Source organism: Aotus nancymaae, unplaced genomic scaffold (assembly GCF_030222135.1).
Source record: "Aotus nancymaae isolate 86718 unplaced genomic scaffold, 86718_ANA_hifiasm-v0.15.2.pri h1tg000076l, whole genome shotgun sequence".
Classification (NCBI taxonomy): Eukaryota; Metazoa; Chordata; class Mammalia; order Primates; family Aotidae; genus Aotus; species Aotus nancymaae.
This window is the reverse complement of record NW_026988491.1, coordinates 23,511,423-23,526,196: the sequence shown is the minus strand read 5'-3', so window position 1 is coordinate 23,526,196 and position 14,774 is coordinate 23,511,423.

The window sequence follows — 14,774 nt, the reverse complement described above, 5'->3', positions numbered from 1 at the left end:
CCATCCATCCATCCATCCATTATCCATCCACCATCCATCCATCCATCCATCCACCATCCATCCATCCATCCATCCATTATCCATCCTCCATCCATCCATCCACCATCCATCCATCCATCCATTATCCATCCACCATCCATCCATCCATCCATTATCCATCCTCCATCCATCCATCCATCCATCCATCCATTATCCATCCACCATCCACCCATCCATCCATCCATCCATTATCCATCCACCATCCATCCATCCATCCATCCATCCACCATCCATCCACCCATCTGTTGCAAAGCACACCATGCTATTATTACATCTAACAAAGGTTACAGTAATTTCTTGTTATTTTAAAATTTCCAATGGAAATTCAAAATTCACATTCAAAATTTCATTATTGTCTCAAAGCAGTCTTTTAAAAATTATTCTTTGAGTTTGGTGGCTATGTGTTTTCAGGTTTTTATTTTTGACAGCAGCTCACTTTTGTTTATATGCCAGTGGTTCATTTGTTGGAGAAACTGGTGTCATTTCACTTGCATGTCATATAAACTGCTCGATTGAGCTGAGGCTCAATTTGATTTTAGTTCACATTTTTTTTTTTTAGCAAGAATTCTTTGCAGGTGGCACCAGTGTTTGCTTCACAGCAGGAGGCCATTAGGTCTTAATGACATTAAGATTGGCAGGGTCAGACTTAGCCTGCTCCCCAGCCCCAACCAACATTTTACTTCTTGAATGTGGAAAGCAGCCATTTGTGATTATTGAATAGATGAATTATGTCATTAAGAGCTGCAAGATGGTGACTTTTCTAATTCTAACTTCATTTTTGGGTAATAGCTGGAAATTTTCTCTCAACAAAAGTTTTCTTTCATCAATTTTTTAGCTAAAAGGAGAAAGAGAAATATTTGAGCCTTACCCTCTTTAGTTTCAGAGCCAAGAATTGGTGACTTTCTGAGCCTTATGTGCACACATGGATTTTATGTGTCTGATGTGTTTCAATCAATTACAGTTACCCTTCTTTCTGACTTTCTTTTTGTTCTACACCAGGCTGGTGAGAACACTTTTCTTTACATGAGAGTGTAAAGTTTGTGTCAAATTTAGAAAAAAAAAATAAGTCTAATATGTCTTCCAATATTTTTCTGTATCCTTTTTTCCTGGAACTTCAGCTATGGGCAAGTTAGATTGATATTTTACTATGTGTAACCAAGGCTCTGTTAATTATTTTGTTCTTTCTTTCCTTTTTTTTTTTTTTTTTTTTTTTTGAGATGGAGTTTCTCACTCTTGTTACCCAGGCTGGAGTGCGATCTCGGCTCACCGCAACCTCCGCCTCCTGGGTTCAGGCAATTCTCCTCCCTCAGCCTCCTGAGTAGCTGGGATTACAGGCACGCACCACCATGCCCAGCTAATTTTTTGTATTGGTAGAGACGGGGTTTCACCATGTTGACCAGGATGGTCTCGATCTCTTGACCTCGTGATCCATCCACCTCGGCCTCCCAAAGTGCTGGGATTACAGGCGTGAGCCACCGCGCCTGGCCTTGTTCTTTCTTTTCTCGCTATGCTTTGCCTTGGATAATTGCCATTGCTGTGTCTTCAAGCTTGATTGTATTTGCTTCTGCTGTGTTTTATCTGCTCATAAGTCTGGTGAGTGTGTTAGTCATGGTGAATATTGTGTTTTGTAGCGTGAGTGATTGTATTCGTTTCTTCTTTTTCTTTCTTCATTACGATCATGTGTTCTTTTAAATCCTTAAACACATTTGTAATAGCTGTTTTCACATCCTTGTCTGAAAAGTCCAACGTCTCTGTCATTTCTGGGTATTTTTCTGTTGACTACTTTTTCTTGGGGTTACAGGTCATATTTTCCATCTGCTAACACAGTTATTGATTCCTAAGTGGATGCCCAACACCGCGATTATCTTGTTGATGAGTTTTTGTGTTTTATTTTCTTCCTTTAAAGAGTTTCGAGTTTTGATTCGGTGACATTTGTGTTACCTTCAGGCCACACTGGTCTCTCCTAGGCTTTATCTGAAGACTCCAGAGCACAGGTCCTGGGAGGCTGGGTTAGCCACGGAGCACACCATGTGTTCACCAGGTCCTCTCTCCTTGGGCTGATGGAAATGTCAGTGAGCCCCAGCCCTGCTTGGATTCTTGGAATTGTTGAGCGTATGGACCCTAGGATCTCCAGAAGAGCCTGACGGAATTTTGCCTTCTGTCTGCATACTTCCATATTCGGCCGCAGGCTCAGGGAGCCCCGTGCCGATTTCTGGAGCCCTCTCTCTGCAGCGATCCTTTCTCAATGTTCTTCTTCCCCTAAATCTTAGCCACCTCAGCATCTCACAACATGGGTCTCTGTATCCTCAACTCAGTGGGACTTGCGCTCTGCCTGACCTTCCTCTGGATGGTGGGGTCGGCTCCAGGCAGAAGGCTGAGCAATGGCAGCCTCATCGTATTAATTCTTTTCTCTCGGGGATTTTCCATTCTTGGGGTACCTGTTAGTCAGTATCTGAAATCAATTGTTTCATGTGTTTTTCTAGTTTCCAGCTTGTTCACAGTAGGAGGGAAGTCTGGCACCACTGATACTGTGTCAGTGAAACAGGGCGTCTCGCAAGGTTTGTGGGGGGATTATTTAGCATAAAAACGTATCCAGATGATACCAGATAGAAATTCAAAAGGAAATTTAACTAAATTATTAGTAAGAGCTTGCAACAGCTTTTAAAATCATTGATAGCTAAAGTAGACAAATAATTCCAAAGGTTGGCCTGCAGGCTTGTGTTGGTAAGCTTGCTTCCTGGAGTCACTCTTTCCACAGGCGTTTTCAGCATGTTTGCTTTGCGTGGGGTGCTCTTTTAGGAACCTGGGCTGTCATTGCGAATAAGTCAGGTCCTGTCTCCTGTGCTCATGACACTGACTGCATTGCAGTGGGAAAGACAGACAAAAGTAAGCAAATGAAGCAATAGTATAAGTCACACACAAGTTTTCCCTCAGAAGCAAACAGTGCTTTGCAGCTCCCTGGCCCAGTGAAACACTGGGAACGATGAACACTAAAAACACACAAAGAAAATCTCAGTTCCACCAGGCAGACATTTTATGGACCAAATTCGAACCCCAATGGAGTAAAGTTTGATGTTAATAGAAAAAATAAGTGTTGGGGAGGAAAGGCAGTTTTCCTGAAAAGCGGACTTCATTTCTTACTAGTCAAATTGAATAAAGAAAGCCAAAATTCTAAATTATCGTCTATTTTAGAAAACTCCTGAAGACATCGTGACAGCTCGGGCCAGCTGCAGAGACATCTGGTTGGTGGTCACAGGAAGGGCAGGTGCAGGACCGGCCAGGACTCGGCCCCCACTTCTCAGCTTGACTCGGCCCTGCGCCAGTTCCCTCCCAGGCTTTTCTTCCTGGGGGAGGAGCAGAACCTGCAGATCCCCCAAGGCTGAGTCCTTTTGGCCCCAGCACAGGGCAGGAGCCGCCTCCTCCACACCCACTGCTGCCCCAAACCAGCTCTGGTTGCCTGGCGATCCCTCTGCTGACCTCCGGAGCTGAGGCCATTCATATCTATCCCCGCGCTAGGGATGGACTGAGGGGGCCTCGTTGTCAACAGCCCCGGCCCGTCAGGCCTCAGACATTCACAGCGCCGTGTTCAGGCTGAGGAAGATTTGCCACTGACGGTGGAGGAAACACAAGGTCCCAGCTCCCACACATAGTGGGCGAACCCGCACTTAGGGGGAGAGACCAGACTTTCCACACCTCAGTGTTTAACACGGAAGGCGAAATCAGGCGAACCAAGTTTTCAACTCAAGCTAGAAATAGAATAACAAAGTAAAGGTAAAGAAATTGGGATTCCTGAGTACAGAAGAAAATAGTAGATTAGAAGAGATGTATTAAGTGGCTTTATAAATAAATTAAATAGCTATTTCTTTTAAAAGACATAAAATAGACAAATATCTAGCAAATCTAATCGAGAAAAAAATAAGAGTGTGACCATATACATTTTATGGATTTTAAGAGGGGATTATTACTACATAAAGTGGGTATTCAATAAACATTTGTAGGATTAATGAAAATATATTTTAAAATGGAATTTTCTGTACAACTGTATAGTAACAAATTTGAAATCTGGATAAACTGGCTCATAGTCAGGGAAAACACAAATTGCCACTATTGACTCAGAAAGAAATGTTTGCTCCATGTTGCTGAGATCGCCTGGCAGAAGATGAGCTTGCAAAAATCAATAGTTTTTCTTATACTAGAAATAAGTACCTAAGAATAGAAATGAGGAAACATATGTTGCACAAAACTATAAAATGCCCAGGAATGTATCTTGAAAATAAAGGTGCAAGACTATATGAGGTTAGGGGTAGACTAACGTTGTACAAGATATATAATATATTATATTACAGTCTTATATATAATAGGACTATATGGAAAGTCTTATTAAGGGACATAAAACAGGATCTGAAGTCATGGAGAGAGAGCTCGTCCTTATAGGGAAATGCCTCATCTCCTAAGACAGCAGTTCTTCCAGTCTTAATGTAAAAGTTTAATGTGATTCCAGTGAGATTACCAGGCATCTTATTTAAGAAACTGAAAGTTTATAGGGAAGAATAAATTCCTGAGAGTAGTCTGAATTCTAAGAAAGAACAGTAACTGTAAAATTGCCTGATGTGAAAACGATAACTTATTTCCAAGGTGCTTTAATCAAATCAATATGGTACAGGCCCAGGAATGGAAAAGGGAATTGGGGAAGCAGAGAGCTGAGAAGCAGAACCTCGTCTATGGGCTCTGATTCTTGACAGGAATGGCGTCCAATCCAGGGGGAGGGAATGGTTCCCCGCATGAGTGTGGCCTGCACAGAGAGGCCCATCTGGATGGAAATGAGTCAGTCCCCAATATCAAACCTTCGTAGATGCCAACACAAACGCCAGGTGAACTCAAGGCTTAAACAGTAATGATGATAATAATAATAATGATATTTACATCCAGAACCTTGGAGGTTTTGCAGTAATCCACAAAGAAGGAAATTCTTCTTTTTTTTTTTTTTTGAGAGAGTCTCACTTGGTCACCCAGGCTAGAGTACAATGGTGCAATCTCAGCTCACTGCAACATCCACCTCCTGGGTTCAAGCAATTCTCCTGCCTCAGCCTCCTGAGCAGCTGAGATTATAGGTACCTGCCACCACGCCAGGCTAATTTTTATGTTTTTAGTAGAGACAGGTTTCGCCATGTTGGCCACGCTGGTCTCAAACTCCTGACCTCAAGTGATCCTCCCGCCTCAGCCTCCCAAAGTGCTGGGGTTACAGGCATGAGCCACCGCACCAGCCCCAGAAATGATTCTTAATAAGGGATTTAGAAGCCATAAAATAAAGTCATTTGTGCTCAGATACTGATTCAAGTATTTTGATGGCAAAAAAGATACTTTATATCAAGCCAATATAAAAGTAACATATCGGTAAAATATTTTTTAATGTAAATGATGTTACATGTGAGATTATTATTTGTGATATCCAAGAAACATACATTATTAGAAAGCTGGCAAAGAATAAAAGCAACAAACTAACAAATGTCTGAAAAAGATGTCCCAACACACAGCTGTGCAGAGATTTGCCAGTGAAAGAAAGCATGTGTTTTATCACCCTCAGACTAAAGAAAATAAGGGGAAGCATAAGGTCTCCTGCTGGCAGGGAGAACGTTACTGTTTTTAATATTTCTGTACGTTTAAGTTGTGACGGCATTTTGGAAAGCAATCTGGAAAATGACGCCTATGCCCTCGCCCATGCCCTTTGATGCCACCAACCCATTCTCTTTTCTGTGTATTTGTGGTGGGCAGGGGGTGGTGGGTAAAGCAAAAATGTATTTCCACCAAGACGCTGCCATCACACGTTGGGGATCCGCCACATAGGAATCAAACGTCCATAGAAACTACATGTGATGTATGTGGCTGTTTCTGGAAGCAAGTGTGTGTGTGTGTGTGTTTCTGTGCCTGTGTGTGTGTGTCTGTGTGTATCTGTGTGTGTGTCTGTCTGTGTGTGTCTCTGTGTATATCTGTGTGTGTGTCTGTCTGTGTGTCTGTGTGTGTGTGTGCCTGTGTGTATGTGTTTCTGTGCCTGTGTGTTTCTGTGTGTGTCTGTGTGTGTGTCTGTGTCTCTGTGTGTATGTCTGTGTGTGTCTCTGTGTGTATGTCTGTGTGTCTGTGTGTGTCTCTGTGTGTGTGTCTGTGTGTCTGTGTGTCTGTGTGTGTGTGCCTGTGTGTTTGTGTATGTGTTTCTGTGTCTGTGTGTGTCTATGTGTCTGTGTGTGTGTGTGTGTCTGTGTCTGTGTGTCTGTGTGTGTGTATGTGTGTGTGTGTGTGTGTGTCTGTGGTGGCAAAACAAACAACAGAGACGTCTGGTCACAGCAGCCCAGGAAACGTCACAGACACCCGTGATAAGACGGGGTGGGACCTGGGCTCAGCTTCCATTCCTCCAGGAACCTCCCTCTCCTTTGCTTCCGGTGGGTGAAGTCAGAGGAAAGAGGTTTGAAATTCCCACCTTCCCCTGACATCTGTTTATTCCTCACACCTGCAGCACCAGCTTCTCACCAAGACCGATGATGACCCGAGGGGTCCCAGCTCCGTCCTCCTTCCTCCACCGGGGCCTACGGGGCTCCTGCTGTCTGGAGGCCTCTTCCACGTGGCAGGTTTGCGGGTCAACATGCCGCACACTTCCCTCCTGCATCCTGGGTGCCCAGGTGAGAAGCCAGTGCAGCAGGTTTGAGGAATGAACAGACATTGGGTGAGATTTTGAAGGACACGAGCCAGGTGTGTTCTGCCCACCCTGATTCTCCATATCTCTAGGGGTGGCTGATCACGACTGCCCCCTAACCAGGGACCCTTTCTTATGATCTCACGGAAAGAGCCAGGCGACCACAGAAAGAGCCGGACAGCCATGGAAATCTCCTGAAATGCTGCAGATTTTAACCCAGAGGGAGGCCACCACTTTGCTCCTATCCTGGAAGATTTAGGAGAGGAGCTGGGGTTGGGGACACCTGGTCCTGTGTTTCAGATGAAGTTCTGGGACAGGAACCTGGGCTTGGTGACCAGCTGGTCCCATGTCTTACACGGAGTTCTGGGATTGGAACCTAGGCTTGGTGACCACCTGGCCCCACGTCTCAGATAAAGTTCTGGGATTGAAACCTGGAGTTCATGAATCCCTGGTCTTCGGTCTCCTGGAGACACAGGGAGACTAGAACCCAGCCTGTTGGAGAGAAATTGAAATATGACTGGGACACCTGCTATCCTGTCACAATCAAGTCCGTCGTTCTGACTTTCCCAAGCATAGCCCCTTCTTTGCCTATGTTTTGTGTTGGCCAGCTACTCTCACGTTGTGGGGAGGTAGTGTGATTTCTGTCCTTCACAAGCAGGGCTTTCTGGCTGCCGCGCTTCTCAGAGTCATCAGGAACTCTCCAGGGTGTGGCCAGCCTTTGTTGCATGGTGGGGCTGCCGTTTATCACACTGTTTCCAGAGGAAAATGTTTTTCAAGTACCAGGTACATCTTACAAATAAACCAGGTGTGACTTCTGTGGTGTATAGGTGGAATTACGCAGATTATCAGGAAGTTGACTTTAGAAACAAAATTTTAAAAACAATGAAAAATAAAATAGAAACGCTATGTTGCATTTGCAGTTTGGTTATTTGCATATGTATGAAGTTCTGCAATTTGAAAAAATATTTCTCTTCTTTCCTGGGTGTCTATTTGGAATACATCGCCGTGTGTCAAAATCAAGGAAATCAGAACCGGAGCCGCCGCCAGCCTGGTGACAGGCGTTTTCGATATACTCTGTTACAATGCTAAGATGTGTTTATTATTCATAGATTCATCTGAAGATTAAATTGGAAATAATTTATCTAGTATCCATGTGTGGGTTGTATTTATTTTAAAGGTTGTTGCATAGGAGGCTTAAACATACCCAGCAAATTATGCTGGGGAAGGCTTCCTCAAATCTTCAAAACCCAGGGTGCATGCCTGTTTAAATCTCTTGGACTGTTTTTTTAAAATCACTCTAATATTTTGAGTCTCTTCTCTCTGTTTAGAAAGTGTGGCCTCTGACCACCTACAGGTTCAGGCTCCTCCTCCTTTTCCCCCCACGGACCCGCACATCCCCACGGAGAAGCACGGGAGATGCTGCCGCTGGTGGAGAGATGACGGCTTTTACTTTCATGAGGAGAAAATGAAGAAATGTGGCTTTGGAGGTCCAAGTTGTTGCCGTGAAGAGGCTCCTTCCCCCACTGCGCGCAACGCACATGTGGACAAAGCCAGCCTTCCTTTCCTCTCTCCGGGAGACACGAGTATACCAAATACCGGCACGAACCCGAGGCTTTACACGCGTCACTGGTGGTTAGGGGAATGCAAACCGAGGCCACCCAGCCCTTCAGACCAAGCCTCTGAGCTCCCTTGAGCAATCGCACCACAGTTGGGGAAGAGCAAAGTTCCAAACAATGGTCAAGCTCATGCTCCTGATGATCACAGAGGGCTGCTGGGCCAGGGCTTGTTCTACGTGACCTTATTCTGCAGGGAGTTGGCCATGAGCTGCTGGTCTCTCCAGGAGGAATGCTTACTCGGCGGGGGAAGTGGAGGAGGGAGGTATTCAGGGCTGGAGAAGGAGCGTGCCGGGACCTGGAGGTCAGCTCAGGGAGACAGTGGCCCTAAGTCGGCTCTAATGACCTGGGGATGGCAAGCTGGCTGTGGAACCTGGAGATGTGCCAACGCCAATAGGTGATCCCTTTCTGACGGGGTACCTGGGACGCTTTGAGCTCAGGGCTGCTCACCTGTCCAGGGTTCCGTCCTCACACCGAGGCGCCACCATTCACTCAACTCTGGGGGTTTTCATGCCCCATGCTCCTGCAGGCAGCTCCTTCCACCCAGAACACCCCGTTCCAGACAGGCCTCTTTCTCAACTCTGTCTTCTCTCTTCCCAGAGCCTTTTCTGACCCCACTCTCTCACCCCACGCCCTGCAGTGATGCAGGAGGCTGGGGTGTTTTGCATTCCAGGCACCCTCTATGCCTCTGTCGCAAGCTTGTCCAATCATGCATGGGAGAGCCAGGGCTGGAGCTGGGCGGTGCTGGGCGCAGGGATTGGGGTTGCAGGTTGTACCACCGTGAAGCGATGGGAACCATGGTGGGGCATGACACAGGTGAGCATTCACGCGGCCAGACGGGTCCCAAAGACATTTTGTTTTTGAGACGGAATCTCTCTCTGTCACCAGGCTGGAGGGCAGCGGCATGATCTCGGCTCACGGCAACCTCTGCCTCCCGGGTTCAAGTGATTCTCCTGCCTCTGCATCGCGAGTAGCTGTGATGAGAGGCACCCACCACCACACCCATCTAATTTTTATGTATTTTTAGTAGACATGGGGTTTTGCCATGTTGGCCAGGCTGGTCTTGAACTCCTGACCTTGTGATCTGACCACCTGGGCCTCCCAAAATGCTGGGATTACAGGTGTGAGCCACCATGCCTGGCCTGGAAGGTGTGCTGACAGACAAAGCCACGCCCCAAGTCTCCCATCTCCATGCCCTTTGGGAGGCATTGCTGGGGAACACAACACAGATCTGTGATCCCTGGGGTTCTGGGTTGGGGGCAGGGTTGGCAAAAAGGGGGCACAGAAGGTGAGTTTGAGGGTGGCGGAGCGGCCCTCGGGACACTGTGGTGGTGAGGACACGAAGCCCACGGAGCAAAGTGAACTTTGTGAAACAGAAACATCCAGCCGCTGGTGCAGGGTCCTTGGGCAAAGGCGAGCTGCCTCCTGATCCGATTGCCTGGCTGGGGGTGGGGAGGGGAGTGGCGCTCACCTGAGCAATTTTGGCAAAGAGGTTTCTCACTGGAAACGGGGAAACTTAAGACAAAAGGAGCTGGCCTGGGTGCTGGCTCTGGGCAGTAAGTTTGTGTCTCTCAGGGGTGCAGCCGAGCAACTGTGTATCCTGTTCACGTGTCCACCCGGTGGAATAAACCAGGGAATAAACTGTGGAAGGCGGGGATCAGATTTCTCACTGTCAGAGGAAAAGCTGCACTTAAGCGAAAGCAAGGTGTGAATGGACTCTGGGGCCATATTTTATTCAGAGACCTCAGAAAAATAACATACATGCATGCACACACACACACACACACACACGAATGTGAATGGCAAACATGCCCCTGCTGAGATGGCTGAGAAGCAGCAGCACCTGCAAGCAATGAGCACGTCTTGGGTCCCAACCTTGGTTTCTAACAGTTCCATGATATAGGGGGGTTCTGACCTTGATTTCTAACCATTCCCTAACACAGAGGGGCTCTCACCTTGGTTTCTGACCGTTCCCTAATACAGGAGGCTCTGACCTTGATTTTTAGCCATTCCCTAATATGGGGAACCAAAGCTACTTGGGTGAATGGGCGACTGTAGGGACAGGGCCAGAGAAATACAAGATGAGCCCTGGGCATCTTACAGAACCACAAAACCAGGAAATGCCACAGACAGGATGCACATGGGGCTACACGGACATCAGTCCGAGATTTCATAAGTAAACAAATGCGGGAGAATCCACCAACATTCCGAGTGTAAGAATTTTGAATAATAAAAGGACAAGGACGGAGGGAGGGAGAAAACCACCCCAAGAACAGTCACCATTGCTGCAGGAACGACCTGAAGGTGGATGGCAGAACAGGGCCGGGGCTTGGGGGAGAAACGGGCACCCACACAGCCTGCACCAAACGTCCAAACTCTTTCCTGCCCCTTCCTTCTGAGGGTGGGGCTTCACTCTCCTGCCCTGTAGTGTGGGTTGGACACATGACTCCCTTCTAACCACAGGGCAGGAAGGAGCAAACCAGTCCGTGTGGCAGGGAGCTGGCAGACAGCACCTGTCCGGGATGGTGCTGCCGCGCCCGGCACACGTGTGGTGAGGTGCAGCCACTGGTGACGGGAGGGGGGCGAGGCCACCGCGTCTGCGGGCGTTCTTATCCCAAACCCACCGTGTTGGTCTCACCACGAGAAAACAGGAGCGAACACAAGGTTCTACAAAACCCGTGACCAGAATCCAGTCTGGAGAGTGTCTCAGTCTTTTATTTTATTGAAAATTTCTGTCTTTTTTTTTCTTTTTTTGGACAATCTTTCAGTCTTTCTATTAAAATTATCACCTCCAGTTGTCAGAGATTGGAGGAAGCGGTGAGGAGACTGATGACCCACATGGTGTGGTATCCCGGGACAGACGGGGAAGTCTGAATTTCATTCAGCTCATCGCGTGGTACGAGAAACGGTGAGTTTCTCAGTTACAGACGCTTCATAACACCTCGATGTGAGCTGCACTAGCACAGGGGAAGCGGGCGACGGGCATGTGGACCCTCACTGTGTCGTCTTTTCAACTCTCCTGTAAATCTAAAATTATTTCAAGATACAAAGAAAACAAAGAATACTTCCACGGCTCCATTTCAATGATCTACATTTGCAGCATTAATGAGCTAGAGGGAAAACAAGAAGTCCAGCCAGTGAAGCATTGGGGACACTCTTTGGGGCTTCTTGAGTGTGGTGGGGAACAGCGTGACTGAAGACCAGGCCCCCTCAAAGCCCAGCTGCTGTGGCCCCAGGCCCCGAAGCCCCCAACCCACCAGCTGCGCTTCTCCAGGCCACAGCCTCTGTCCCACCTGGACTCCAAGGGCTCGGGGTCACCCGGGTCAGGCCCTTCTGTGTTCACTGGGGCCTCACCTTGATAATAACCGAAGATCCCACAACTGGGAGGATGATTTCCAGGCTGGAAGCCTCTGGCGACGCCATCCATACGGTGGGTCCCCTTCTGCGTGGCTGCCATGATAGCTCTGGCCATGTCACCGAATAGCACTTCTGGGTCTCGGCGGCCACCACACACTCCTGCGCACAGCCCCCCGCGGAGGCACTACCCCAGAGACAGCAGCCTTGTTCTTCTGAAGAGCTCCAGCCTACGCCTTTGTTTTATTCCAGAGAGTCACTAAAGGAAACAATTTCGTATCTGGGCAATGTCTGCGTTGGGACACAGTGGCTCCCCAGTTTGTTGGATAGCTGCACTTCTGTGTCGCTGCCTCTTCTTCCCTGAACCCTCAGCCGAGGAGGGCCAGGGGACACTCAGAATAGGCAGAGGGTGAGACATGGACGCGGGATCGTCCACAAACCGATAAAACCCGGACGTGGAGTGAAGGTTCTAAACACGGGCAGAGAGTCACCAGTGTGGGGTTTCCTTCGCAAGCAGTCCTCACATCAGGAGAGATTCCTTCCCTGCTTATCCCGGGGAAGCTAAGACTCTGCCCACACGCCGTGGAGTGCCCAGCAGGACCTTCCAGGACGCCAGCCCTGGGCCTCTCATGTCTCCCGAAGAGCCGGCGAAGCCAAGCCGCTTGTTGGTTGTGTGTTCACAATGGTGCAAGACCCCACCCTGTAATCCCTGAACCCATCGTGCCTGTGCTAATGTAAAAGGAATATTCTCCCCCTTGAGATAAAATGCCATCAGATGCCATCTGTGCTGCCTGTAATTTTAGCCATAAATCCTCGTTGTATTTATCGGAGATTTGTTTTTCAAGATGGCTAATTTTAGTCTCCAATTCAACTGCACACTAATTTCCTTGTTTCTTTCTTGCTGAGAAATCTGATGTAACAGCTCCTCATAGAAAGGGCTTGGCAGGTTCCCAAACCCAACAGCCTCATTTACTTAGAGAGAGGTTATTTTTTCTTTCTTCCTCTCTCCCCTCTCCCTCCTTGTTTTGGCAGCACGGTTAGAATTCAGAAGAGTTGAAATAAAAACAGGATTGCCCCCGTAGAGAAGGGTGAGGATGAACCGGGAGGGGTGGACATGGGGGCGAGGGTCAGACAGCTCCAGGCAGGGGGAGGGTGTCCCAGACTCAGGGCCGCTGCGGGGCATCCCTATCTGGGAGCTCAAGGAAAGAGAACAGCAGCAGGAGGGGTCCTCGAGACCACGACATTCCCCGGGGAGGCGCCGCGTCACCCTGTGGAAAACATTTGGAAAGCTTCTTTCGTTTTTCTGAGATAGCTGAAGTGATGCATAAGGTTGGCTGACAGTCTAAATCTAATTACAATAGATAATCTGGAACAGCCCGTCAATGGGGAAGGAATTGTGGGATGGGAGCTTTTTAAAAAGAGGCACTTAGCCATGAAATCTGCATATACCAGTAAATTTCATCTACAGCAACCAAAATGTGCATCTTCCAGCCTATTTCCAAAAATTCTGAGTTCTCTTGGGAAGCACCGTGACTGGGGTGGAAAATTTTTGGACTGGAGGAGCATAGAAGGAAGGGCGTTCCGGCAGGGTGATGTGCCATCCTCCAAGGCCAGAGAGGGAGCCCACCGCCTTCCTGCCTCGCCCACCCTCCAGGGACCAGATTCCCCCTCCCAGGGGAGGACGCAGGGGAGGAAGATGGCCTCGAGCATCTTAGCACAAAGCTCAGAAAACAGATGACTGGGCTGAGGATTCTCTTAGATGCTGGCTTATGTTGGAATGTGATTACTGGGGGCAAAATCCACTTCAACGTTGGCTGAAAGCTAAATACAGCTACAGTTGCTGACAGCATCGTCATGCAAAACTGGTCCACAAATACTCTTGCTACTGCCATGTTACAGACAAGGCTTAGAGAGGCCGACAGCCTGTCCCGAGCTACGTGCAAGTGTGGGGCAGACCTCGGCTCCGCTTCAGCCCGCAGAGCCCAAACTCACGCCTCAACCACCATGCATCCTGAGGCAGGGTCCCTGTGCCCGGGGGTCCCCTGAGCCTCACACACCGCCAGGCACACAACAGGTTCTCAAGAACCATCTATTTCACGTTTTAATGAAAATGGATTGTATTTATTTTTGTCTCTTCAATAAAGGCATCTTAGGATACTCTGATTCAATCAGAAATAGCCAGAAGCATCATTTCCTGTGAAGTGAACACAAATCCCATGCCGACTCTGGTGGACCCACGAGAAGTGAGGACAGGGTTCTGCTCTCCCCTCCCTCTCTCTGTCCTTTCTTCCCTTTGCTTCTTCCCTCTCCCGAATCCCTTCCATCTTTCCATAGCTAGACAGGGAGACGTCACGCAGACCATTTCCGAGCAAGGTGTGGAGAGACAGACAGACAGAGAGAGAGAGAGAGAGACAGAGAGAGACAGAGACAGAGAGAGAGAGACAGAGAGAGATAGAGAGGAGAGACAGAGAGAGAGAGACAGAGAGAGACAGAGACACAGAGACAGAGAGAGAGGAGAGACAGAGACAGAGAGAGACAGAGACAGAGAGAGAGAGAGGAGAGACAGACAGAGAGAAAGAGAAAATTATTTACAGGTATCAACATCTGCAAATCTAGTTTACGGGACACACAATGTCAAAGGAGGAAAGATGGAAAGCTCATGCAAACAGCACTGACACATACACACCCTGCTGACACACGCCACACAGACTCACAACAGTGACTCACCTGCAACCCCCCACCTGGTGCCCTCTGGCCCCCATCCTGGGCCAGGCCACGGCGATTACGAAGGGCCAAGTGGATGTGGCCGGTGGTCAGGAGACTGTTTTCCTGTTGTAGATGGATGCACAGCCATAGGTGATTCCCGAGCCCCGGCCGGGGCTGTGCCTGTCCTTCGGGGTTAGCGGGAGCCTGCCAGCCTCTCTGCCCATCTCTGTCCCCACCCGGGCAGCTGTCTGGCCAGGACAGCATGAGGGGTGGGGCTCAGGGTTCTGTTTCCTGTGTCCTCACCACGCTCTCCAGGGCTTCTTAGCCAGGGTGCCCCTGTCACTGATGGCTTTTAGTAGAGCATGGCTCCATCTCTG